At 40.2% G+C, this 13,209-nt stretch overlaps 1 protein-coding gene across 4 annotated transcripts in view; it reads right to left on the bottom strand.

The window, feature by feature from the left end:
• The window catches only part of LOC133623070 (serine/threonine-protein phosphatase 2B catalytic subunit gamma isoform-like), a 90,716-nt gene that overhangs the window by 76,360 nt on the left and 1,147 nt on the right, over window positions 1–13,209 (bottom strand). The window lies entirely within an intron of this gene.

Raw genomic sequence — 13,209 nt, 5'->3', positions numbered from 1 at the left:
TTAGAACGCTGGTTTTTAATATATTATTAAAGTTTGACTGACCTATCTGACTGTTTTTTTGGCATTCCTTTAGCGCAGTTAGATGCGGCTTACAACACCGGGCGGCTTATAGGTGGACAAAGTTTTGAAATATGCCGTTCATTGAAGGCGCGGCTTTTAACCCAGGGCGCCTTTAGGTGCGGAAAATACGGTATTTGAATGACTCTTACCATAATATGTTACGTTAACATACCAGGCACGTTCTCAGTTGGTTATTTATGCCTCATATAACGTACACTTATTCAGCCTGTTGTTCACTATTCTTTATTTATTAGGGACCGCAATGTCCTTTTGGGACAGAGGACCCTATTGTAATTGTAAGGTTTTATTATTATTATTCCGCCGCCTCTTTGAGCTGTAATTTGACCCCTTTAACATGCTTCAAAACTCACCATATTTGACATAGGCATCAGGACTGGCGAAAATTGCCATCTAATAAAAAAAAAAACCCCAAAACTCAAAATTGCGCTCTAGCGCCCCCTAGGAAAAAACTGCTTGTAACTTCGAGTAGGAATGTCGTAGAGACATGAAACAAAAACCTCTACGTAGGTCTGACTTAGACCTATATTTCATACATTGACATTCTTCAGCAAACATCAACAGGAAGTTGGCAATTCTCCCTTCAAAACAAAAGTTTAGTAAAAACAGACACTTTTGCCTTTTTGAGCTGTAATTTGACCCCCTTAACATGCTTCAAAACTCACCAAACTGGACACACACATCAGGACTGGCAAAAATTGCGATCTAATAAAAAACCCAACCCCAAAACTCAAAATTGCGCTCAAGCGCTCCCTAGGAAGAAAACACAGACATAACTGCTCCTAGGAAGAAAACTCAGACAAAACTGCCTGTAACTTTCAGTACGAATGTCGTAGAGACATAAAACAAAAACCTCTATGTAGGTCTCACTTAGACCTACATTTCAGTCATTGACAACCCCCAGGAAAAATCAACTGGAAGTTTGCAATTCCCCCTTCAAAACAAAAGTTTTGTAAAAACCGGTCGCCTTTTTTCAAACATTATCTCCTCTGAGCGCGTCAAACTAGCACAGGAGAGAGATTGAACCCTTCTGATTAAAAGTTGACTAAAGACTTTTAATTACTGCTCCGGTTTGGATTTTATGTGCCGTCAAAGTCGGTCCCGTCCATCGCTGCTTGCAGCTTTAATTTTAAATTGCCTTTCAAATGTCTATTCTTGGTGTTGGGTTTTATCAAATAAATGTCCCCAAAAAATGCGACTTATACTCCAGTGCGACTTATATATGTTTTTTTCCTTCTTTATTATGCATTTTCGGCCGGTACGACTTATACTCCGCAGCGACTTATACTCCGAAAAATACGGTACAAGGATTTTGTGCAATCAGTTGATATTTCATAAACCAAACTATTGCGCGTAGAAGATTAAGAAGGAAGCTTTTTGGGTCTTGCAGTTTGTGGGACATTTGCTTCAAAGTCGGCTCCCAAGAACGTGTAGGCAAGCACTCGGAGACAGGAGAGGTGGAACATTGACGTGAGTTCCTGAAGCCTATTATTTACGTCTGTTTTGTATCCATTAGTCAACTATTTTCTTTACAATCGCCTATTTTGGCAAAGAATAATGATGCTTATTGCTTTTTGATTATATATTGGTCCGAAGAACGCAACTCGACCGTTTGAACTGCCGTCGAATCAGATACCATCCATCCATTCATCCATTTTTTATCGCTTTTGTGTATTAGAGCCTATCCCAGATGCTCTCGGGCAGATGTCAGGGTACACACAGGACAAGTCGCCACCTCATCGCAGACAGACAACCATTCAGATTCACATCCACAGACTAGGACCGATTTAGTGTTGCCAATTAGTCACCTATCCCCAGGTGCAAGTCTTTGGAGGTGGGAGGAAGCTGGAATACTCAGTCATGGGGTGAACATGCCAACTCCACACAGAAAGACTCTGAGCCCGGGAATCAAACCCAGGACCTTCTCTCTGTGTGGCACGAGCTCTAACCACTGTGTCACCATGCTGCCCGCATCAGATACATATCTGATTTATTTCCAAATACGAATGAGGCCTGGGTCGAACTTCAAAAAAACTTAATTTTACTGTTTACATTGACATGAAAAAAATTGATTCAGGTCACATATGGGCAAAAAACATCAGAATTGACCTTGAGTGTGAACAAGGCCTCAGACATCTGCAGGTCTTGTCATTAAAAGGATTGGTGGGCACATCAGAACATGCGAAGGACAAGTCTTTGTATCCCTGAGCAAACTATACAACTCTAAAACCAATTCTCATCAGAAATAGTTAAGGCCGTAACAACATGAGACAGACTCTATAACGTTGCACATCTCAAATGAAACAAGCCAGAGAAGATGTTGAACCACAAAAGAAGAAGTTTTTTGGAATTAGTTTTCCAAAACAGTGTGTTTTAGAAAATATCTCTGTTTGTGTTGACATGGCCCAGCCCTGAAGAATGAAAACGGAATGACGGAGGTCTTCCATTGTACTTCACTTAACCTCTTGTCTTGAAAATGACATATCCAAATAAATAAGATCTTATACTGGGTCTACATTAATGATACTAGCATCTAATTGAAGGGGATACTTTGGTGGTTACTGTCGATGTTTGTTTTATTTGTTTTCCATTCCTGTCTTACTGGGTGAGTGTAAACAGAGCTGCCCTTTTAGTAGGTTTTAGCAGTAAAAGAACAATACTTCAACTAAACTGAATTATTTATGATATAAGTTGAATATTTACTTCATTTTGGGCCATACGGCACAGACATACTTGCCAACCCTCCCGAATTTTCCGGGAGACTCCCGAAATTCAGCGCCTCTCCCAAAAACCTCCCGGGACAAATATTCTCCCGAAAATCTCCCGATTTTCAGGCGGAGCTGGAGGCCACGCCCCCTCCAGCTCCATACAGACCTGAGTGAGGACAGCCTTTTTTCACGACGGGAGGACAACAGGGTGACAAGAAATAAATCATCCAGACTAGAGATACATTTTATTATTATGTTTATCTTACCTAAAAATAAATATATTTATTAATTTTAAAAAAATAATAATAAATAAATTTTTACTGTATTTTGCTAAAAACATCAAAATTAATTGTATTTTTATTTGTATTTTTTCTGACTCCTTATTACATCCAGGCATTAGAATTATACATTAAAATAAACATATTTGAAATAATTAATTTTAAATGATCATAATAATTCATTTAAAATGACCATATTTAATTATTAAAATAATTGCTTTTTTATCAACAACTTTAGCATTTTCTTCATTACATTTTGAAGCTCTCAGAAGCCAAGTTGTTATATTCCTTAATATTTATTTATGCAAGTTTGAAGTATCAATTATCTAAACACAGTTTTGTTTGCATATTTTCAGGATGTATATATATATATATATATATGTATGAAATACTTGACTTGGTGGATTCTAGCTGTCAATATACTCCTCCCCTCTTAACCACGCCCTCAACCACGCCCTGCCCCACCCCCGACCACGCCCCCACCCCCCAAGGTTGGCAAGTATGAGCTCAGATGAGGCACCAAGCAGTGTGGGTGGGGAGCGTTTCCACAGAGTGTTTCCAGAGCGGCCAGCCTGAAATGCGGGTGTCAGGGACAGACACGGAAGGAGATTTTTACAACAAAGTTCTAAAGCTTAGTGATGTATCAGATATATCAGATTGGAGGTGGGTTTATTTTTTACACTCCGCGTTCATATTTCGCTGTGTTTGTTGCATTTTGTTTTGTTCGCTTCATTGTAAAATATGTTGATGGAGAGGGTGAGTGACGTTCATATGTTGTCAATATTCAGTGTTTTATCCTTCACAGTTAATATTGTAAATCCCACATTCTTTATTTTCATTCTGGGTGTCTCATTCAGTTAAAAAAAATTAATATTCCATTCCTTTTTTAAAGGCGGTCTGTCATAACGTTTTTAGCATTCAATCAGACATTATTGTGAGGTTTTGTACTAGTGTTCCTAAAAATCAGATACACCGGCCCCCAGACACATTGTTTTCTCTAAATGTGGCCCTCGAGTCAAAATAATTGCCCAGGCCTGCACTAGCGGGTGACTTTTCAAATGATGCTACAAATTAGCAGTAATGCTACTTTTTGTAGCAACGCTTTTGCCGCATACTTTACATGTTACATATGTCTGTTCGACATATTTCCGCTTGAAGCCAAACCACCGCCAGACGATGGACCCCCTGCTGTTTATCCTGGGAATTAATTATTTCTTCATTTGTTACCAGATTGGCACCTTTCTCTCTCTCGTATTACCACTCGCACCGCACCGCTAGCATCACAGCTAACGTTACCCACGCTGCTACCTTTCTGCTCGGCGAGGGCGTATGACGTTGCACGCTCGACTGTATGTGACGTACGTTAGAAGGTGCGCTTGTTTTATCTCTCTGTGAGAAGGAGAGACAAGAAAGAGTAAGAAGAGCCTGTAGTCTAATGCCCGCAGCTAAAAACACCTGTGTGAAAACGTATACTTGAATATAAAGTTAAAGTACCAATGATTGTCACATTCTCTGCATTTGACCCATCACCCTTGATCACCTCCTGGGAGGTGAGGGGAGCAGTGGGCAGCAGCGGTGGCCGCGCCCGGGAATCATTTTGGTGATTTAACCCCCAATTCCAACCCTTGATGCTGAGTGCCAAGCAGGGAGGTAATGGGTCCCATTTTTTTTATAGTCTTTGGTATGACTCGGCCGGGGTTTGAACTCACAACCTACCGATCTCAGGGCGGACACTCTAACCACTAGGCCACTGAGTAGGTATATCACGATGTAGTCATTTTCTATATCGCACAGAGACAAACCTGCGATATATCGAGTATATTCGATATATTGCCCAGCCCTACTTCAAACACAAGTACAGTCTCCACAAACCACGTTAAACCCAGATTCCGATCTAACAAAGGTCTTAACTCATTCTCCTTCTATGCCACATCAATATGGAATGCACTCCCAACAGGTGTAAAAGAAAGTGCATCTCTATCCTCCTTCAAAACCGCACTAAAAGAACACCTCCAGGCAACTACAACCCTTGACTAACACCTTCCCCCCTCCCCATCTCACCTCCCCAAATTGTAAATAATCAAATGTAAATAATCAAATGTATATACTTGTTCTTATGCTTTCTGATCTCACTATGTTCACTGCTCGCTGTACATATCCTACCAAGTCAGACCTACACTGTTTCAATGTCCATTTCTCTGATAATGCGATTGTTGATGACTGAAGTGCTGGTATCAACTAAACCCTCCTCATCCCACCCCCCGGATTGAAAATAATGTAAATAATTCAATGTATATACACTGATGATTAACTTGTGTGATGACTGTATTATGATGATAGTATGTATTTGTATGAATTGATTAACGTGGACCCCGACTTAAACAAGTTAAAAAACGTATTCGGGTGTTGCCATTTAGTGGTCAATTGTATGGAATATGTACTGTACTGTGCAATCTACTAATAAAAGCCTCAATCAATCAATCAATCAATCCAATAACACCAGAAAAATATGTCATATTTGTTGCTACTCCTTTTTAATGAAGAAAAAGTCACAAAAAGGATTGGAAAAGTCTCTAGAAATTTGAAAAATTGTGTTACATTGTACAATAAGCAACAATTGAAAAATAGAGCAAAACTACATAATATAAGAACAAATATGTTTATACTAGGGGTGTAACGGTACACAAAAATTTCGGTTCGGTACGTACCTCGGTTTAGAGGTCACGGTTCAGTTCATTTTCGGTACAGTAAGAAAAGAACCAAATATACATTTTTGGGTTATTTATTTACCAAATTTGCAAAATCTTCCACCAAAAATATTTTTCTTAGTGGAATATTTGATGTGAAGTAATCGGAACCTTGGATAGGTCAATAATTCATAATAACATTGATTTTGATTCAATATTATGTTTTGAGCAATGACAGTTTGAAAGAAGAAAAAAACAGCTTTGTTTTATTAGTCGACATTGCAACTATTTTTTAATTACATTTAACCTTTAAGCTTTTATTTCACTTTTGTTATGTTTTTGTTTATTTTAATAGTATTTTTAGAATGTGCCGTGGGCCTTTAAAACATTAGATGTGGGCCACAAATGGCCTGTGGGGCACACTTTTGACACCCCTGCTATGGATAATAAAACATTAAATCTGATAAATCTATGGATAAAAAGCAGAGCCTGGCGACGTATGCGCGTTTATCATAACTCTCTCTCTCTCTCTCTCTGCCCCTCCCTCACCAATGCTGCTGCGCGCACAATTTGTTTTGTTTTTAACCCCTTCTTAACCCTGAACGTACATTGAAAATACACGCAACCCTAACTCAAAATGCCGGACATTCAAGGCATTCAAGAAACTCCGCCCTGACAGCTCCGCAAAAGAGGACATGTCCGGTGAAAAGAGGACGTATGGTCAGTCTATCGTAGCCCGTTAGCTGCTAACATGCCGTGTGTTGTGCCTCGGTGTGCATTGTTTACACGACGTGCGTTACGCTACTTAATATGTTCGTGTGGAAACTCATTCGGTACACCTCCGAACCGAACCGGAACCCCCGTACCGAAACGGTTCAATACAAATACACGTACCGTTACACCCCTAGTTTATACTAATGATTAATTTTAGCAATATGTTTTTAAAATGCATGTATAACATTTTGTTAGCCTTTTTAAAGAAAATACATGCATCATCGCAGATTATGCAAATTATATGATTACATCGTATAGACCACGCCCCCACAGCTACAACAATATTGGCAATATGTGGGAAACCCTGCTATTAACACCAAAACAACTAATTAGATGGGTCTATTGTACAGAGTTGGAACAAAAAGGTACATCCCACACAATCCCATCATAATGTGTTTGTTTATGTAGCGCAAAATCATTGAAGCTATGCGGAACACTGCAGGTCCTTCCTTAAAGCCTCCAATTACACCACGCAGCCACTTCCGAAATGATAACACACAGATTGTGTTGTATTATAATGGCTTTTAGGAGATTACATTTCAATTAACATATTGGTCTGGGGGCTTTCCCTAAATCTGAGATGGTTTCTAACTCAACATTTCTTCTGTCACCTTTTCCCCCCTCTCTAACGTACCCCTAGTCTCTCTCTAACAAGTGGCTGGCCATGTTGGGACGATCACTGGGGAGATTCTTTCCACAATTAACTCGCTGCCTCTTTACTGGCTCACACTTCAGCATTCCAGTCCCCTGGCAGGACACTCTCAGAGTGCCCTTGCAGACAGACAGAGATGTGGGCTGTGCTTGCTCCAAGTGCCGGTGGTGGTGGTGGTGGTGGCCCAAATTGGGTTGGGCTACGTCTGCCGGGATCCACCCCAGACCAGGCCTTGACTGTCTCGGGGAGACACAACAAATGGTGTCCTCTGGTCTGCTCAATAAAACACTGCCACCTCAGGGTGAAAGAATCCATCTTGTCAAGTTCTGCTTGCAACCTGAGCAGACCTTGGCTATTCCACGAGTGAGTATTAGGATTCCATTCATTGTAAATGTCAAGGACAGTGATCACCAATATAGGACTGTGACTCTGCAATGCCATATACAGGCTTCGTACACATTTTCAATGGCCAAATTCAAGCACTTTTTAAGGACTTTCAAGATAAATTTTCCAGTTTTTCCATCCATCCATCCATTTTCTACCGATTGTCCCTTTTTGGTGTTGCGGGGGGTCCAGTACCCTTCAAAAGGCAAAAGCCAGTGTGAATCAATCCACAGACATGTTGTTTGAGGTCACCAAATGCTGTCTGTAGGAAAAATACGGAAAATCTGCTAAAACTAGGGGTGTAACGGTACGTGTATTTGTATTGAACCATTTCGGTACGGGGGTTTCGGTTCGGTTCGGAAGTGTACCGAACGAGTTTCCACACGAACATATTAAGTAGCGTAATGCACGTTGTGTAAACAATGCACACCGAGGCACAACACACGGCATGCTAGCAGCTAACGGGCTACGATAGACTGACCATACGTCCTCTTTTCACCGGACATGTCCTCTTTTGCGGAGCTGTCAGGGCGGAGTTTCTTAAATGCCTCAAATGTCCGGCATTTTGAGTTAGGGTTGCGTGTATTTTCAATGTACGTTCAGGGTTAAGAAGGGGTTAAAAACAAAACAAATTGTGCGCGCAGCAGCATTGGTGAGGGAGGGGCAGAGACAGAGAGAGAGAGAGAGTTATGATAAACGCGCATGCGTCGCCAGGCTCTGCTTTTTATCCATAGATTTATCAGATTTTATTTCTTATTATCTATAGCAGGGGTGTCAAAAGTGTGAGGCCATTTGCGGCCCAAAGCTAATGTTTTAAAGGCCCACGGCACATTCTAAAAATACTATTAAAATAAACAAAAACATAACAAAAGTGAAATAAAAAAGCTTAAAAGTTAAATGTAATTTAGAAAAAGTTGCAATGTTGACTAATAAAACAAAGCTGTTTTTTTTTTCTTTCAAACTGTCATTGCTCAAAACATAATATTGAATAAAAATCAACGTTATTGTGAATTATTGACCTATCCAAGGTTCCGATTACTTCACAACAAATATTCCACTAAGAAAAATATTTTTGGTGGAAGATTTTGCAAACTTGGTAAATAAATAACCCAAAAATGTATATTTTGTTGTTTTCTTACTGTACCGAAAATGAACCGAACCGTGACCTCTAAACCGAGGTACGTATTGGACCAAAATTTTGTGTACCGTTACACCCCTAGCTAAAACCTAAGCCTAACATTGAACCAGCAGTTATCATGAACTGAATGGGGCATAGAAAATGAAGCAGTGTTTCTGTAGACTATTCAATGTCATTGGTGTTTGCAAACGTTGTTTACTTGTTTGTTTGTATCATCATCATTCATGTATACATCATTCCTTACAAGAAATAACATTAATTATTATTGTTTACTTGTTTGTTTGTATCATAATTCATGCATACATCATGTTCATTAAAACAACAACCTCCCGTATATACGGCTCTGGCATGACAACAACCTAATGTAAGGGCTCGTGCAAAGCCAACAGATCAAGCATGTAGCTTTCATTTTCAAGTAAACTTATTTTATTTTTTTCCATTTTATAATAAGCCTATTGAGTCAGACTGCCGAGAAATATGATGAACATTTCCAAGCATTTACACGCACTTCACCCAAAATTCAAGCATTTTTCAAACCTTGCAAACACAACATTAAAATCCAAGCATGGTCAAGGTTTTTAAGCACCCGTACGAACCAAGCATATACAACAACGAGGTAACTGCAGTGTACATATTCAAGTTGCATAACATTTGTAAATGTTCTACTGGTTACTAGAATATGCAGTGTAGCTGCTAATAAATGCATGAAGTGTTAACATTGAAGGTGTGCAGATACAGGGAGGGGTTGAAGTAGGGCTGGGCGATACATCAAATATACTCGATATATCGTGGGTTTGTCTCTGTGCGATATAGAAAATGACTACATCGTGAGTATTCGAGTATACGTTCTCACGCAGTTGCTTTTAGCTGCGGGCATTACACTACAGGCTCTTCTCACTCTTTGTTGTCTCTCCTTCTCACAAAGAGATACAACAAGCGCACCTTCTTACATACATCACATACTGTCGCGCGTGCAACATCATACGCTCTCACGGAGCAGAGAGGTAGCAGCATGGGTAAAGTTAGCTGTGGCAGGTGATTAGCGGAGCGGTGCGAGTGGTAATACGAGAGAGAGAAGGTGCGAATCTGGTATCAAATGGAGGAGGAATTAATTCCCAAGAAAAACAGCAAGGGGTCAATCGTCTGGCAGTGGTTTGGCTTCAAGCGGGAAGATGTTGAACAGACAACCGTAATATGTAAAGTATGCGGCAAAAGCGTTGCTACAAAAAGTAGCAGAACTACTAATTTGTAGCATCATTTGAAAAGTCACCCGCTAGAGAATAAGGAGTGCTTGAAACTCCGTGTGTCAACATCTCGGCCGGTGCCACACCCAACAAAATGCCGAAGCAACCAGCACTGACCCAATTGAGCCTGGCGTCTTCCATTTCCACATCAACACCATATGAAAAAAATAGTCAACAACAGAAGGAGATAACGTCCGCAGGAACCTACCACATAGTGAAGGACATACACTATTTGATTTCCTATTATGCAGCTCATTTTTATTTGACAGTTATTGAAATATCTTGTGTGACATCATGCACAAAAGTGCATTCATAGCTTGTTTTTAAAATGTCTCTGAATGACATGAATGTTTGTGCCACTGCTTAATAACTGTTTAATAAATACAGTTTAGGTAAATTGACTTAGTTGTGATTTCCCTCTCTGCATGAAAGTTTAAAATGAGCATATATTAACGCAGTATGAAGAAGAATATTTTAATGTAGACACATAGAATCATCATACTGCTGTGATTATATGCATCAAGTGTTCATTCAAGGCTAAGGCAAAATGTGGAGATATATATCGTGTATCGTGACATGGCCTAAAAATATCGAGATATTAAAAAAAGGCCATATCGCCCAGCCCTGCTTGAAACTCCGCAAGTCAACAACGGCCGGTGCCACACCCAACAAAATGCCCAAGCAACCAGCACTGACCCAATTGAACCTGGCGTCTTCCATTTCTAGATCAACACCGTATGAAAAAAAATAGTCAACAACAGAAGGAGATAACGTCTGCAGTAACCTACCACCATACTTGCCAACCTTGAGACCCCCAAATTCGGGAGATGGGGGGTGGGGGGTTGAGGTGGGCGGGGTTTGGTGGTAGTGGGCGTGTATATTGTAGCGTACCGGAAGAGTTAGTGCTGCAAGGGGTTCTGGGTATTTGTTCTGTTGTGTTTATGTTGTGTTACGGTGCGGATGTTCTCCCGAAATGTGTTTGTCATTCTTGTTTGGTGTGGGTTCACAGTGTGGCGCATATTTGTAACAGTGTTAAAGTTGTTTATACGGCCACCCTCAGTGTGACCTGCATGGCTGTTGACCAAGTATGCCTTGCATTCACTTATGTGTGTATTAAAGCCGCATATATATATTACGCTGTTTGTATGGAGGAAAAGCGGACGTGACGACAGTTTGTAGAGGACACTAAAGGCAGTGCCTTTAAGGCACGCCCCCAATATTGTTGTCCGGGTGGAAATCGGGAGAAATTCGGGAGAATGGTTGGCCCGGGAGATTTCCTATTATGCAGCAAATTTTTATTTGACAGTTACTGAAATATCTTGTGTGACATCATGCACAAAAGTGCACTTTATTTGTTTTAATTGTAGTGGCGTTCTGTACAAAAAGTGCACTTTAATTTAGTGTTGTTTTGATATGTCATCTTAGTGACATCATGCACAAAAGTGCACTCATAGCTTGTTTTAAATGACATGAATGTTTGTGCCACTGCTTAATAACTGTTTAATAAATACAGTTTTGGTCAATTGACTTAGTTGCGATTTCCCTCTCTGCATGAAAGTTTAAAATGAGCATATATTAATGCAGTATGAACAAGAATGTTTTAATGTAGACACATAGAATCACAGTGTTGGGACTAACGCGTTACTGTAACGCCGTTAGTTTCAGCCTTAACTAGTAATATAACACGTTATTTTTTATATTCAGTAACTCAGTTACCGTTACTACATGATGCGTTACTGCGTTATTTGTTATGTAGTATTGGCTAGAAACAGAAGATCTGAGTGTGTTTTATTGGAGCGCTGCGGTGTCGTCCTTCTGAATGTTCTTGTGTCACAAGCCGGAGGCGCGCTGTGCGTGTGCCTGGGTGTGGGGAGGGGAGGAGGGGGGGGTGTGTCTGTGTTTACTAACAACGGAGCCGCAGTCGAATGTCTTAACATGGAGATATTCTCACTTATTTTCTTGTGTCGAGCACAAAAAAAGAACATTTTAGTTAAATGTAAGTTGTGTCTTGGATCAAAGATCCCGTCTACTGCCCAAAACAACAATTCAAATCTGCCTGGTTAGGCTTTGTGTATGTCACGTGTCCCTTCCTTAGGTGAAGCCAGGTTTACAGCAGCGACGTGATGGCAGGTGAGGCCCCGCCTCACCTGCCATCATGGAAAGAAAAAAAATGTAAAAAGAAAAAAATTGTATTAAATTGTTATATGTATCCAGTGATTATACTATAAAGTTATTTTCCATTTAACTTCACCAGTTTTAGATTATTTTTATTTAAAATCGCTGAATTTTCACATTTGCCGTTCAAATACTGAGAAGAGACGGTGCGGTGAACAGCAGCCAGTTGAGGCACGTCACTCAGTGCCTCAACATGGATTGCGCAATGACTCGGCTAACTGCTGGTCTGCTGTGCAGTGAGACCGTATTGCTATATGAACTATATTATACATTTCCATAGTTTAGTTAGCTGAGGTATATAATGTACAGTGTATTTTGTCAACAACTGTATGTGTGTAACGTATTTCTTGTGCTGAGCGATCATAAAACGGCTGCAAAAGACGCACTGGCTGAGGCTCGCAGTAATCCCGCCTCCTGCACCCCCGCCGTAGAATGCACCCCCTGACGGGAGTGTTATATCAACTAAAGCCCACACTTAAACTTTCCACGTGCAAGATTGAATCTATTTAAAAAAGTTATTTCATAAGAAGCCAAAAAGTGCAAAAACAATAATGTTCGTGTTGGAGGAGTTGTGAATGACTGCAGGGCCACAACATTAGGTACACCTGCAGACTGCAGGTGTACCTAATTCACAACTCCTCCAACACGAACATTATTGTTTTTGCACTTTTTGGCTTCTTATTAAATAACTTTTGTAACCTATTTTCATGGGCTTTCCTCTTTGTGATGTTAAGTTCCTGTTATGCGCTGTTATACAGTATATGCCTTGAGCTCTTATTTTGAAGGCGCTAAGAGCGGAAGTGATGACACGTTGGAGTGGAGCGGAGGTTTTTGAAAGAAGGTAAATAAAGTGGTCCTCATGTAAACTGGAGCCTCCGTGTTTGTTATTGTGTAGTTTCATACAGTATAGGCGACATTTATAAACCCTCGGTAACACTTTTTTAAATAGATTCAATCTTGCACGTGGAAAGTTTAAGTGAGGGCTTTAGTTGATATAACACTCCCTACAGGGGGTGCATTAATCCAGCACAACAGCGGCGCATGGACTTCATTTATAAGTAAAGGTAAGACCATAATAAAGTTTTTTTAAT

The sequence above is a fragment of the Nerophis lumbriciformis genome, linkage group LG12 (genome assembly GCF_033978685.3).
Source record: "Nerophis lumbriciformis linkage group LG12, RoL_Nlum_v2.1, whole genome shotgun sequence".
Lineage (NCBI taxonomy): Eukaryota > Metazoa > Chordata > Actinopteri > Syngnathiformes > Syngnathidae > Nerophis > Nerophis lumbriciformis.
Note: the sequence above shows the minus strand (reverse complement) of the source record. Positions and strands in the feature narration are given on the sequence as shown.